The sequence below is a fragment of the Cynocephalus volans genome, chromosome 4 (assembly GCF_027409185.1).
Source record: "Cynocephalus volans isolate mCynVol1 chromosome 4, mCynVol1.pri, whole genome shotgun sequence".
Taxonomy (NCBI): Eukaryota; Metazoa; Chordata; class Mammalia; order Dermoptera; family Cynocephalidae; genus Cynocephalus; species Cynocephalus volans.
In genome coordinates, this window is record NC_084463.1 from 66,318,435 (window position 1) to 66,333,208 (window position 14,774).

Genomic DNA, 14,774 nt, shown 5'->3' on the forward strand with positions numbered 1-14,774 from the left:
GGATAAAAAGTTAATAAAATCAATTGTATTTCTACATATTAGCAATGAGCAAATGGAACATAAAATTTTTAAAATAGTCACAATACCAACAAAACAAGATACTTTGGAAAGCAAAGTAATGAAAATATATACATACAGATTGATGGAATAGAATTGACTCCAGAAGTAGACCTATACATACAGGTCAATTGATTTTTCACAAAGGTTCCAGAGTGAAAACACATGTCCTCTTTTCCCAATCCAATTGGGGAATAATAAAAACTTAATTAAACATAATTAAAAACTTTTGCTCCTCAAAAAAAAAAAAATACTGTTAAGAAAATAAAAAGACAAAGACAGGTTTAGAGAAAAAATTCTCAATATTTATACTGGACAAAGGAGCTATATCCAGAATATATAAAGAACTCTTACAATTCCCTAAGTTTATAAATTAAAAAATGGGCAAGAAATTTAAACAGATCACAAAGAAAAACATATGAACAGGCAATAATTCTATAAAATGATGCGTGATATCATTTATCTCCAGGAACGTGAACATTAAAACCACCATATGCCCACTAGAATGGCTAAAATTTTTTAAACTATCATTGCTAAGTTTTGGTGAGGATGTAGAACACCTGGAAATCTCATACATTGCTGATGGGTATGTAAAATTGTACAACCATTTTAGAAAACAGTATGGTAGTCTCCTTTAAAGTTAAACAAATACTATATGATTCAGGAATTCAACTCTTAGGTATTTACCCTGAGTGAAGACAATGTCCACATAAAGACTCGCATACAAATATTCTTAACAGCTTTCTTAATAATAACCCCAAACTGCAAGCAACTCAAATGTCTATTGACACATGAATGAGTAAACTAATTGCGGTATACAATGTGCAATGGATACTACTTGGCAATAAAAAGGAACAAACTTCTCCTACATACAACATAGATGAATCTCAAAAACATTCTGCTGAGCCCAAAGAGACGGACACAAAAGAATATACGGGACAGAGAGGGATATTTCCATTTGATAAAAAGTACAATACACCAAAAAGATCCTACACTTTATGGACCTAACAATATAGGTTCGAAACATATACAGCAAGAAATTAATAGAATAACAAGTTTGTGAGTCCACAATTGAAGTGGGAAACATTTCATAGCTCTTTTGGCAAGTGACAGAGTAAGAGGATAAAATATTAGGAAGAATATTGATTATTTATATAACTGGTAATACTTCACATACATACATGTAATACTCATAAAAACCTAACTATATATCAAGTCATAAAAAATTTCTTAAAATCAGATACCATACTACCATATTCTCTGGTACAGGCCATAAACTTAGAAATTAGCATTAAAAATTATGGCCAAAAGTGAAAACAAAAGAAAATAATATAAAATAAAATAAATAAAATTTCCACTTTATACTAAAAAATATATGAAGTAATAAAATAATTACATTAAGCAATATAATTTATAGGAAGATTTAGCCTCCATGACTTAGAGATAAAAGTCAATGATTTGGTGTCTGAATCATTTCAGAATCATTCTGTCATTTTCATTTAAGCTGATGACCTGTCTACATGAAGCCACAACACATAGAACCTAATGGCCACATAAGATTATAATAGTAACAATGACATTTCTTTACCCAGCTCCTAGGAATGGTCTTTATCTTAAGATACAGAAAATTCTCAAAATTGAATTGATCTTATTGAGGCAATCTAGTATGCTGGCTAAGATAACAAACTTTAGAGTCAGAGAGAAGTAGATTTAAATTTCAACTCTGCTACTTAATAGTTGCAAACATAAGATAACTTATTTTAAACCTCTAAGATTAAATATCTTTATTTGGAAAATAGAAAAGCTGCCAAACAATGTATACACAAAATATTAGCGTAAAACCTGGCATATGGTTCTGCCTTTTGTAGCAACACAGATGAGTCTGGAGAAAATTATGTTAAGTGAAATAAGCCAGACAAGGAAAGAGAAATGCCACATTTTCATTCATTAACTGGGAGGAAAGGAAAGGAAAGGAAAAAGGAAAGGAGAAAGGAAAGGAGGGGAGGGAGGAAGAAAGGAAGGAAGGAGGGAGGGTAGGAGGGAAGGAAGGAAGGAAGAAAAGACCACAACAATACACTGAACTTTCAGAAGGAGAGAACAAATGCTAGGACACTAGAGGGAGAGGGGAGGGAGGGAAAGGGTTTGGGAAGTGAAAGGTTGGGTAAAGGGCATAAAGAAAAATGATAATTTGTAATAATGAAATGCTAATAATTAAAAATAAAAATTAAAAAATCTTGTACTTTGCAATATGCAAATAATTTTAAGAATTTGATAATATATAAATAACTCATAACTCATTATTAAAAATTCAAATAACCAATTAAAGATGGTTTAAGTTTTAAATATAAATTCCCTCCCAAAAGATACACAAATAGCAAATAAACACTTGAAAATATGCTCAATATCATTAGGGAAACACAAATCAAAACCATAATAAGTAACCTCTTCACACACACAAAGACGGCTATAATCAAAAAGACAGAAAATAATGTTTTGGTAAGTATGTGGAGAAATTGGAACCTTCATATATTGCAGGTGGGAAGGTAGAATGGCGAAGCTGCCTTGAAAAATAGTTTGGCAGTTCCTTAAAAAGTTAAACACAGTGTTACCATAAGACCCAACAATTCTATTCCTAGTATATATCCAAGAAAAATGAAACAGATGTTCACATAAAACTTGTAAAAGAATGTTTACAGCAGTGTTATTCATAAATAGCCAAAAGGTGGAAACAACCTAATTTTCCATCAACTGATGAATAAAGAAACAAAACGTGGTATCTATCCATATAATGGAAGGTTATTTGGCAATAAAAAATTAACGAAGTACTGATAAATGCTACAACATGGATGAACCTTGAAAACACTACACTAACTGAAAGAAGCCAGTCACAAAAAACCACATGGCATATGATTCCAGTTATATGGAATGTCCAGAAGAGGCAAAGAAAGGAAGAAACAGAAAATATAAGAAACAGAAAATAGATGAGTGGTTGCTTAGAGCTAGCAATGGAGTGGGGGTGGGTGGGAGAGAATGAGGAGTTACGGTTAATGGCTACAGGTTTGTTTTTGGAGTATGAAAATGCTCTAAGATGGTGGTGATGGTTGCACATCCCTGCCAATATAATAAAAACCACAGAAGTGTATGCTTTTAATGGCTAAGTTAAACAGTATGAACTGTATCTCAATAAAGCTGTTTTTAAAAAGAAAGAATGTTGTCTGGTCCCTTTTCCAACAAATTACATGATCTGAGAAATCACATTTTTTATTTATAAATGAGAATAGTATCTGTTTCTATCTTTCCACCTCCAGCTATAAGAATACATAAAAGGTATGCGACAGAAACATTTTAGAAAGCTAGTTTCTTCATAGTTTGAAGATGACTGTGTTAGTTGTCTATTGCTGCCTAACAAATTACCCCAAAACATAGCAACTTAAAACAACAAATATTTATTATCTTATACAGTTTCTAAGGGTCAGTAATCAGGGAGTTCCTTAGCTGGGTGGGTATGGCTCATATCTCTTATGAGGCTGCAGTCAAGCTTTCATCTAGGGCTGCCATCTCTGAAGACTTGACTGGCATTGGAAAGTCTGCTTCCAAGCTCATCATGTGGCTGTTACTCGGAGGCTTCAGTTCCTCTGCTGTGGGTCTCTCCACAGGACTGCTCATGAAATGGCATCCCCCAGATCAAGTGATCAGAGAAAGAGAGTGTGAGAGCAATCAAGAGGGAAGCTTCTTTTATAACCTAAACTCAGAAGCCACACAACATCACTTTTGCCAAATCCTATTGGTTACACAGATCAATTGTGATGCAACGTAGAAGGGGATTAGGGGCCAACCCCGTGGCGCACTCGGGAGAGTGCGGCGCTGGGAGCCCAAGCAGTGCTCCCGCCGCGGGTTCGGATCCTATATAAGGATGGCCGGTGCGCTCACTGGCTGAGCGCGGTGCGGCCGGTCAAAAAAATGACAAAAACAAAAAACAAACAAAAAAAAAAACGCAGAAGGGGATTAGGCCAGGGTGTGACTACCAGGAGGTGAGAACCACTGGGGGCCACTGTGTAGGCTGGCTATTAAAATAACATTATGATAATAAACAGACAAAAGATCCCACATAAGCAAATGTTTGAGCTTTGCACTGAAAGAGGATACTACTTATTCCTCAGCAGTGTGACAGATGCACTCTCGGAGATGTATTAAGAGTTGCAATAAAAGGGTTTGCAAGGACCATTCATATTGTTTTCCATTCTACTTGTTGCTGAGTTGCTATCAGAATAAAGGAACACAAAATTGTAGAGTTGAGGGCTACATGAAATATTCAGTCAACTTCAATCCACCCCTCCCCCATCACTGACAGATGAAGGAAAAGTCCCAGTCACAGAAAGGATAGGTGACTCTACCAGGGTCATATAGCACTAGAGCAGGGACCCAGAATCCACTCTCTGTGTCTTCCCATTACACTAGGAACTAGGTGTCAGAAAACTAATGGCAGTGATAATATACATGATAGAGTAAATGTGTGAGCATAAAGTCAACATACATTAAATAGCTGCTTACTCCAGAATTGACATTTCTTTGTGTGGCTTTTCAACACTGGCAGTGTTATACTATGTCAGGCAGCTGCAGACTCATCCCTTTTTCCATTCCAACTGAGAGCTGACCTACTTAGCTAGGGGAATAAAGAAATCAATCATTCAGTTCAGCTAATATTTACAAAATATCTGTTCTATAGCCAGCACTGAACATTTAGATTTGGAAAAGCAGAAAATACGGTCTCTTCACTCAAAGAGCAGACAGTCAAGTTGAGAAGATAAGCCTAAACCTGGAACACCCAGAAAACTAGACATTATGTGACAGGGTACCAGACAGATTGATATATTTTAATGATTTTATTTAACAAAAACTTATATAGCAATCACAATATGCCAAATACATTATAATATTAACACTTTTAATCCCCTTTGAGGTCACCCCATTTTACGAGGAAAGGGAGGCCTGAGGAGGTTAAGTAACTGCAAAAATTCTCACAGCTGGTAAGAAGATCCAGGGTTCAAACCCAGGAAGAATATGGCTCCAGAGTCCAAACTTTCTTAACCACAGTAATAAGCTTCTTGCTAAAAGTAACAATTATTCTTCTGCTTCCTTCATATGTCTTTTTCTCAAGGTTCTGACGGAAAGTCAATCAAGAAATGCCAAAACTCCTTTGAGAAACCCTAACTTTCAAGCTGTACAGGAGAAGGCATTTATCTTGCAGTGAAGATGTACTACAGTGAGGATGTCTTAGGATAGCCTGCTATCCCATGAACAATGGTGAGGAAGGATGAATAAACATGCATTAATGAGAGAGTGCTTTGCTGGTGCCAAAATGAAAGATAAAATTGAATCAGAACTGTGATTAGAAAATTATGCTAAAGTTGGAATGAAGAAATTAAATGGATGTGCTGTCCTGCAAGTACAAAAATAAATTTTTACCCTGTCAAAGCCCACTAGAACGTGGGGAGACAATATAATCTCCTAAAGATTTCCTCCCAGCATCATACCATAAAAAATTAGCACATTGTACCAGGAACAAATGTATTTGATTGTTTTTAATGAATATAGAAAGCAGTTTAAAAAGAATAAAGTGATATGTGGGCCTGAGAAAACTTTTGACTAACAAAGCAATGAAGTCCATTTTGGTAAAAATTTGCCAATTTTGCCACTAGCATAAATTTCACAAATAATACCAATCAACAAGAAAGTCTCTTATGTATTGGCTACCTGAAGGAGGTCAGGAAAGTCAGAAACTATTATGGTAACCTACTAAATTCCTCTCTCGGTTTGGAAATGGAGCCACTCCTTCATTCACTCACTCATCCAACAAATAGTAATTGAACTTCAAGTATGTACAAGGCATTATTTTATTAACAGATGTATGCTAGGACACTGAAGAGAACATGATATATAAGGTGATTCCAATGAAGTGTGATTGAGTGCTATGACTAAAAGATACGCAGGGTTCTATAGGAGCATGAATATTATTTATGAGGCATTAGAGGAGTTTCTGAAGCAAGTGACATTTGAGCCATGATTAGAGAGTATGGTGGGTTTAGGAAATTGTAAGCATTAGAATTCAGAGTATACAGAATGGGAGAAAATATTTGCAAATTATACATCTGACAAGGGATTAATATCTAGAATGTGCAACGGTTAGAGCTTGGTGTTGTAACACCAAGGTCAAGGGTTTGTATCCCTGTACAGGTCAGCCACAAAAAACAAACAAAAGCAGCAACAGAATATAGAAGGAACTCAAACAGCTTAACAGTAAAAAAATAAAAAAATCTGATTAGAAAATGGGTAAGGGGGCTGAATAGACATTTCTCAAAGAAGATATACAAATGGCCAACCAGTACCTGAAAAAATGCTCAACATCATTAAGCATCAGGGAAATGCAAATCAAAACCATACTGAGATATCATCTCACCCCAGTTAGACTGGCTATTGTCAAAAAGACAAAGAATAACAAATGCTGGCAAGGATGCAGAGAAAGGGGAATCCTTTTACATTGTTGGTGGGACTGTAAATTTTACAGCCATTATGGAAAACAGTATGGAGCCTCCTCAAACAACTACAGATAGAACTACCACACAATCCAGCAATCCAACTACTGTGTATATAACCCAAAGGAATGGAAATCATCATGTTGAAGGGATATCTGCACTCCCAAGTTCATCAAAGCTCTTTCTACAATAGTCGAGATACTGAACCAACCTAAATGTCCATCAACAATAACTGGATAAGGAAAATGTGGTATATATACACAATGGAATACTACCAAGCCATAAAAGAGAATGAAATTTTGCCATTCACAGCAACATGGATGAGCTTGGAGAAAATTATGTTAAGTGAAATAAGCCAGGCACAGAAAGAGAAATACTGCATGTCCTCATTCATAAGTGGGAGATAATAAAGACAAAGAAGCAACCAAGCATACATACCAGCTCTAAAAGGCTTTATAATTCCCATAAAGAATAGATCTTATTAAATAATCTCAGAACAAATGTCAAATTTCCTATTATTAATTAGAGAATTCTGGTACTAATAAAACAAACAACCCCACACGTAAAAAAATGTGATGCGAAACACTCTTCGTCTAATATAATGTTCCAAGCACATACCAATGTATAATACCAGAGTACTTCAAAAATTTCGTGGAAGAATAGAATTAAAAAACAATATGGATCTTTCCGTGAACTTTCTGAAGCACCCTCAAATAAAACTTAGCACTCACCTGGTACCAGGCCGCTTTTGTAAGGCTTTACCCAGGATATGAGATGGAGCACTCCTCCTCCTTTCTGCTTCCATTTTCTGTGAGGAAAAAAATATTGAAATGAAGACCATGTGGCTTATAAGGGAAGTAAATGTTGATTTTCAACTCAAATCAACAAATTTTCTATTGCCTATCTTTACCTAGTAAGGAACCTAAATTTCATTATGGAGATAAACTATAACATCAAAAATGGGATAGTAAGTGTCAAACATGGTATAGGCAGTGTTTCTTATGAGAATAAACAGGTTAAATGTTGATCTGAGTATTTGGGAAAAGTAAGATCATAACCATTACTATTGCTTATCATGTGTCAGGCCCTATGTTAAAGGCTGGACATAGATTATCTCATTTATACCCCAAAATGTCATCAGGGTAGGAACTACTATTCCTATCTCATAGGCAGGACAGGCCCCAAACTGAGCTTCAAGGAAAGACAGTACTTGGAAAGATCCAGTAAACGAGAAGAAAAAAACTGTTAAAGTGAAGGCATAGAGACTAAATTTTTACATAAACATTTAATCAGCTTTTAAATTTTGTTCTACATTGAAATATTTGCACATTTGGGAATCTCTTCCTCCAAATAGGCTTTTTTAGTGTAACTTTTTTTAAAAAAAGAAAAAAATCATTTTTTCTCTTCTAGGTGGTATATTAATAGAAGATAAACTCGATAAGTCAGGTACTCTGTTTCCAATGACCTAAAATTTGTGGTGAATGAGGTTTGGATTGTCCAGATAATTACTCTCTAAATTCAATCTTAATATCTCTAGATACAGCCAGAGAGCCTGCCACTAGAGACAGATGAGTAAAATTAACAATATAACCACAAATAGCCATGAGGGAAGTTCAGGCTGTGTCACACTAAAGCCATTCTTCCTGCTATACCCTTTCGCCCTATCCTAACCAGAAGTCTCACCCATGTCTGTGGGTGGGCCTAGGGCAGTCATGCTTGGGAACTGGATGTTGCTCTAATAGGAACCATATAAAACTAACCAGCTGGCTCAGTGTCAGTATCTCATTACATGACTCATAAAGGAACTGTTTCTTGGCTAGTAAAATAAAACCTACATCCTAGCATAGGAATAGAGGAGGAATCATCCAGTGGGAAGGGGATACTGAAATTCTTTGGCACAATTCTTATCCCACAAATTCACAATGGCCCCAGGGATCTCTCCCAACTTACTGTTGTCATCACTGCTCTGGCCTTAGTGTTTCTGTTCCCCTCATTAATCTTTTGGCTCACATACGGAGTCTGTACACCCAAATCTTCTTACCACAGCTGAGACAGCAGCTAAAACAATTATTTAAAACACTGATCAAAGACAAGAAACAAATGGGTTAAGAAACAGAGAATATCAAACATATTGATCAGGAGTTATTAACCATGAATCAGTTTCAGGCCAGGTTACTTGTATAACATTTTTTGCGTGATGTATATTTATTTGGTGCTTTTCTTCTAGAGAAACAGCCCACAGCTGTCAGATTTCCAGAAGACTCTAATCTCTCCCAACCCTAGTGATTTCAATCACCTAGTTTATATATTCTATCTTGCTAGTCTCATCTCACTATTTCTATTAGTCACACCTCTTCGGAACCTCAGGAATCTAACATCCTGAGGCTAATGTAACTGCACAGGTTGCAGGGAGAAAGGAAATTTGGAAGACAAGTATTTGTATAGCAGGATATAGCAGCACCTCCCAATGTGAAGAGTCTCAGTAATGGAATACTGCATTGATTTTACTACAAAAAAAGTGGCAGTTTGTTCATATGCATCAAGCTATAGTCTAAATTTTTTGCAGGATTCTGTTTCGCCTTCAGACCTTGGCTTGATTCCTACTACCTGTACTGTACTGTTACAGCAGTAGTTACACCAATTGTCTGGTTGGGGTTATTGTTGGATTCCTGCCGACACAGGCAATGGTAAAGCTACGTGACAACACCAATTGTGTGGCTAGGCAATTCATAACTAAAGCCAAAACATTTCATTATTTTAGTTATACTAAGTTTCCACTTGTACTGTCAGGGCTAGGGCTCAGACACTTCAAAGCCATTGTACAGACTGGGTCATAGACCCCTCACACACAGGTCCACACTAGGTAATTGGGAAAGATCCCGGGAGCCATTGGCAGTCCTCAGCAGTAGCAGCAGAAGCAGCAGTGGTGGTGGCTTCCCAGGACATCCTGGGGACACCGGCAGCAACAGCTTGCAGCAATGGCCTCCAGCAGCAGTAGCTTTATTTGTAATAGCCAAAACCTGGAAATAATCCAGATGTCCACTAATAGGTGAATAGATAAACAAACTGTGGTCTATCTCTACAGTAGAATACTACTCAGCAATGAAATGAACTATCAGTACATGCAAATCCACAGATGAATCTCAAACCAAAAGAAGCCAGGCAAATGTAAAGTCTGATTCCGTTTATATAAAAGTCTTGAAAATGCAAATTAACCTACAGCAACAGAAAGCAGGCCCGTGGGTGCCTGGGAATGGGGAGAGACTAAAGGGATTAGAAAGGGACAGGACGGAACTTCGAGGGATGATGAATATATCCCTTACCTTGACTGTGGAGATGGTTTCACATGCATCAAACTTATGTCAAAACTCATAAATTTACAATACTTTAAATATGTACAGTTAGCTGTATGTCAATTATACCTCAATGAAGCTGTTGAAAAATTTTAGCTCCTCAGTTGAACCAGCCACATTTCAAGAGCCATATGTAGCACAGTGGCTACTAAACGGGACATTATAAATAAAGAACAGTTCCATCAATGCACAAAGTTCCACTCAACAGGACTGCTCTAGACCAGGGGTCAGGAAACTACACAACAGGAATAACAGCATGTTTTTCTAAATAAAGTTTTACTGGAACACACAAGCCCATTCATATGCATATTGTTCACAGTGCTACAATGGCAGAGCTGAGGAACTGCAACAGAGTAGGTATGTCCTGCAATCCGAAAATATTACCTGGTCCTTTAAGAAAAGGTTTGCTGACCCTGCTCTAAACCATAAATTCTGAGGACAGGAATCATATCTGCCTTGTTCACCACTGTACATAACCTGACTAGCATTGATGAAACACCTAATATGTAGCAAGCACTACTCTAGGCACAGGGAGGTAGCCTTGAACAATATAGAGAAGGTCCCTATCTCAATATTTTCACAATCTGGGGAGAGATACAGGTAACAGATGAAAAGCAAGTAAATAAAATATCAAACAAGGATGAATGCTGAGATGACAATAAAGCAGAAGGTACAGAGCATGACTGTGGGGCAACTTCCATTTAGGTAGTCGGGACAGCCCTGTGGGAGAACCTAAGGTCTGAACAACATGAAACAGTCAACACTGCAAAGACACCATGGCCTCAAAACAGGAATGCATTTGATGATTTGATGTATGAGAAAGAAGGCCCACGTGGCTAGAGAACACACAAATGAGGACGAAAAGAGGTCTAAATGTTGTTATAAATGTGACCGAAAGCCACTACAAAATTTTAAGCAGGTGAGCAACATTATCAATTTACATTTACACTGAGTAAAAAAGTGGGAAAAGGGCAAAGCAACCTTTTATTTATTGGGCAAGTACTACTTGATAAATGATGCTATTCTTTAATTATTCCCCCTTTACCAGTATGCTTAATAACACTCAGAACTGTTCAGGAAAATGTCTTATTTTTTCCCAATTCTGTAAGTTTACAAAAATAAAAAATGCTTTAAAACCTCTGTCAATTACTTAACATTCATTTATTTTCCCAAATGTAGCACTAAATTCATACGTGTTATTTAGGAAGACTTGAACACACACACACACACACACACACACACACACACACACACACACACACACACACACACACTCTCTCTCTCTCTCTCTCTCTCTCTCTCTCTCTCTCTCTCCCCCCTTCCATCTCTGAAGGGGAAAAGCGACAAGGACAAACCGCAGCTTGAATACATCAAAGGCTGAGCCGGCACTACAGCCCATACATCATCAAGCTCAGACACCCCTAGATGGCTCTGCGACACGATTAAAGTCCTTGGGAACTTACATACACTCCTAGACAGCGTACAGATCTCACCTCTCTTCAACTGACCTCCAGCCGACCCACGATCCTGTTGGGAAGATTTATAAAAGACAGTAAGATCAGTACAAGCAGGGAGCTAGAGGTATAGGTGCAATGCCTTAAGATATTTCCTAAGTAAGAGCTACATGATCCCTCCAATCGCATCTTCTTTCCAGAGAAGCTGGAAGAGCACCGCCATGATGAGGAACAAAAATGGCCAAATATCCAAAATTGTAAGGTTTTGTGCTTGGAGTGAGGGGGCGGGGATGGTGGCAGACACGGCTAGAAACATCTAAATCAGTGTCTAAGAGCGGCCCACGTGCACTTGCTCAGGGAACCGTTCCAAGGAAACCCGACCCCGATCGGAATGCTCCCACCACACCGCGGCCATGTTGATCGGAATGGCAACGCTACAAGTAGTTGCCCACATCCCTCCTCCCAGCTTTGACAGGGAACACGTGCCACCCCCACCCCCACACAGACACCGAGATCCCTCTCCAGCTCTGCCCAAGTCCCGAGGGCCAGGGGACGAGTGCAGGGCGAAGGCTCCCCACCTCGGCCCTCGCGACACCCTGACACAGCCCCCGGCTCCCACACAGCCCGGCTCTAAGCCAAGCCAAACCTCCATGTACCCGAATGTCGACCGTTAGCATCCATAGTCGCACCTCCAAACTCTGACCACCACTTCGGAGACCTGCGGCCGATCCAGGACCATCCAGCAGGGCACGGGAACACCTCCCCTCCCCAAATTACCGTAGAGCAGCAGCCGCACCTCCGCGGCTAGATGAGGGGGCTGAGCCCGGCCACCTACCTTCTAAGTGGCTGGCTGCTGCGCCCACGCAGATGCCGGCGGTCCTGATGACTTCGGAGATGACCCTGCCAAGGGGCGATGCGCGCCCAGACAACCTCAGGGGACTCAGGGTCCAAGCACGCAGAGGGGCTGGGGGAAGGTGACCCCCCCAGTCCAGGCCCCAGGCCCGGACTGAGGGAGGAGCCGGGCTGCCGATCCTGCGGCGGGTGGAGATGGGGAGGGAGGCTGCGGGTCGCTCAGGGACGGGTTAAGACTTCGGAGATGGGTTAAGACTTCGGAGACGGGTTAAGACTTCAGAGACGGGTTAATACTTTGGAGACGGGTTAAGACTTCAGAGATCAATAAGGCAGCTGGTACCGGAGTGAACCGAGAGACAGCAGTGCGGTCGTCGTCAGGGGCAACAGAACACGCGAAGGCCCTGAATGGAACACCGAGGGCCACAAGCCTCCAGCATTAAAGCCCCGTGACGGCATCCAGCTCACGTGACACGGTGGCGGGCTCAGAGGGCGTGCGCGGGGAGAGGGAGCTGCGGCAGCGGCAGCCAAGGGCACGAGACCCCGCTCAGCATCCTCACCTTGGTGCTGGGGCATCCGGCGATGAGAGACACTCCTGTCAGGGAAGAGGAGTGCCCCGGCTGCCCCCACTAGAGTCTCCTGCTGGGGGGACATCGCTTCCATGAAGAAAATGTTCAAGCAAATCCCATTCCAGGAGGAGGCTTCACGGTCATGTCTGCGGGCTGGCGGCCAGAGGGGAGAGGACGTGCAGGCTGAGGCGCCCGCGCTCAGGCGGGGCGCCGAGCTCCGGGTGTGGGCAGCGCGCCTCCCATGTCGAGGCCATGTATCGCCGCCTGCGCTCGGCACCTCCAGCTGAAGGCGATTTCGGTGGCGAAGGCCTGTCAGTGCCGGCCCGCCCCGCCTCAGGTCCGCCCCCTCCGCCGTCCACAGGCCTCTGTGCTCTATGGATGGGTTTAACAGCCTATTGGACACAGCTAAAAAAAAAAAAAAAAAAATCAATAAATTATAAGATAGGTCAGTGTAAATATCCAGAATGAACCATTGAGAAAAAAAGAGGTGAAAAACACAGAAGAGAAGGCAAGCAACAGAGGACACAGCCATAAAGTCTAACACTTTATAATTGGAATCTCAGAAAGACAGAAAGTAGAATGGACCAGAAGAAATATTTTAAAAGATAATGGCCTAGAATTTTTCAAAACTGCTGAAAAGCATCAACTTGCAGATTCATGAATTTCTATGAAAATTAAAAGAAAAAAAATTTAAAGAAATCTACATCTAACAAAACATGGGAAGTTTAGTGAATATGAAAGATAAAGACAAAAATTTAAGAGCATTCAGAGAAAAGTGGACTATTTCCTTCAAAGAAACAACAAATAGATTGAGAGCTGGCATTTCAACAGAAAAGAAAAAAGAAACCAGAAGACGATTAAAATACATTTTCAAAGCTCTGAAAAATAATTACTGCCAAACAAGGTATCTATATTCAAAAAAAAAAAAGATATTTAACTCAGCAAAAATATCCCTCAAGAAGGCAGTTAAAAAAATTTCCAGGCAAAGCAAAGCTAAGAGAATTGATCACTTCCAGTATGTCATTAAAGAAAATAACAAAAGAATTCTTTAGAATTTTAAATTGAAGATATGTACGAAGAATTGAGAGAACAAAACGGTGAGAGTGAGGTAAAATAACTGTTTAAAACAACAATAATAGTATCTTCTTAGTTTAAAATAAACAGAATTAAAATACTCAAAAACTGTAGTGTATAAGTCAGGAAGATGTGAAAATATTTCCGAGGTCCTTGCATTGCCCAGGAAGAGGGTAAAAATGCAATTAACAATAAATATTAAGCTTTGATAAAGTGATATATCTTAATATTTAGAGTAATTACTAAAAAAATCATAAGAGCATGTAACTACTAAGGAAACAAAGATTAAATAATTAAAGTTATCAATTCAGTAACTAGAAACCTAAATAACTAAAAAACTCCTTGTCTAAAAGCTAGGAAAAAAACAGCAAATTAAACCTAAGGGGAGTAAAACTAAAGAAATAATAGTGTAATGCCAATAAAAATTTAAATAGATTTTTAGGTAAGAATTGAAAAGCTGATTCTAAAATTTCTATGGATGATCCAGCAATCCCACTATTGGGTATATGCCCAAAAGAATGGGAACCATCATGTCAAAGAGATATTTGCATTCCCATGTTTACTGCAGCTCTATTTATAAAAGCCAAGATATGGAATCCACCTAAATGTGCATCGACAGATGACTGGATAAAGAAAATACGGCATATATACACAGTGGAATACTACTCAGCCATAAAAAAGAATGAAATTCTGCCATTTGGAACAACATGGATGAACTTGGAGAAAATTATGTTAAGTGAATAAGCCAGGCACAGAAAAAGAAATACTGCATGTCCTCACTCATAAATGGGGCTAAAAAAGAAACAGCAAACACAATAAGACATGGAACTTTCAGAAGGAGAGATCAGAGCTATAGTTGTTAGAAGGGGAAGGGGAGTGGGAGGA

The 14,774-nt window shown here is 39.2% G+C and overlaps 1 pseudogene; it reads right to left on the minus strand.

The window, feature by feature from the left end:
• The window catches only part of LOC134375184 (rho GTPase-activating protein 20-like), a 150,087-nt pseudogene that overhangs the window by 87,034 nt on the left and 48,279 nt on the right, over positions 1-14,774 (minus strand).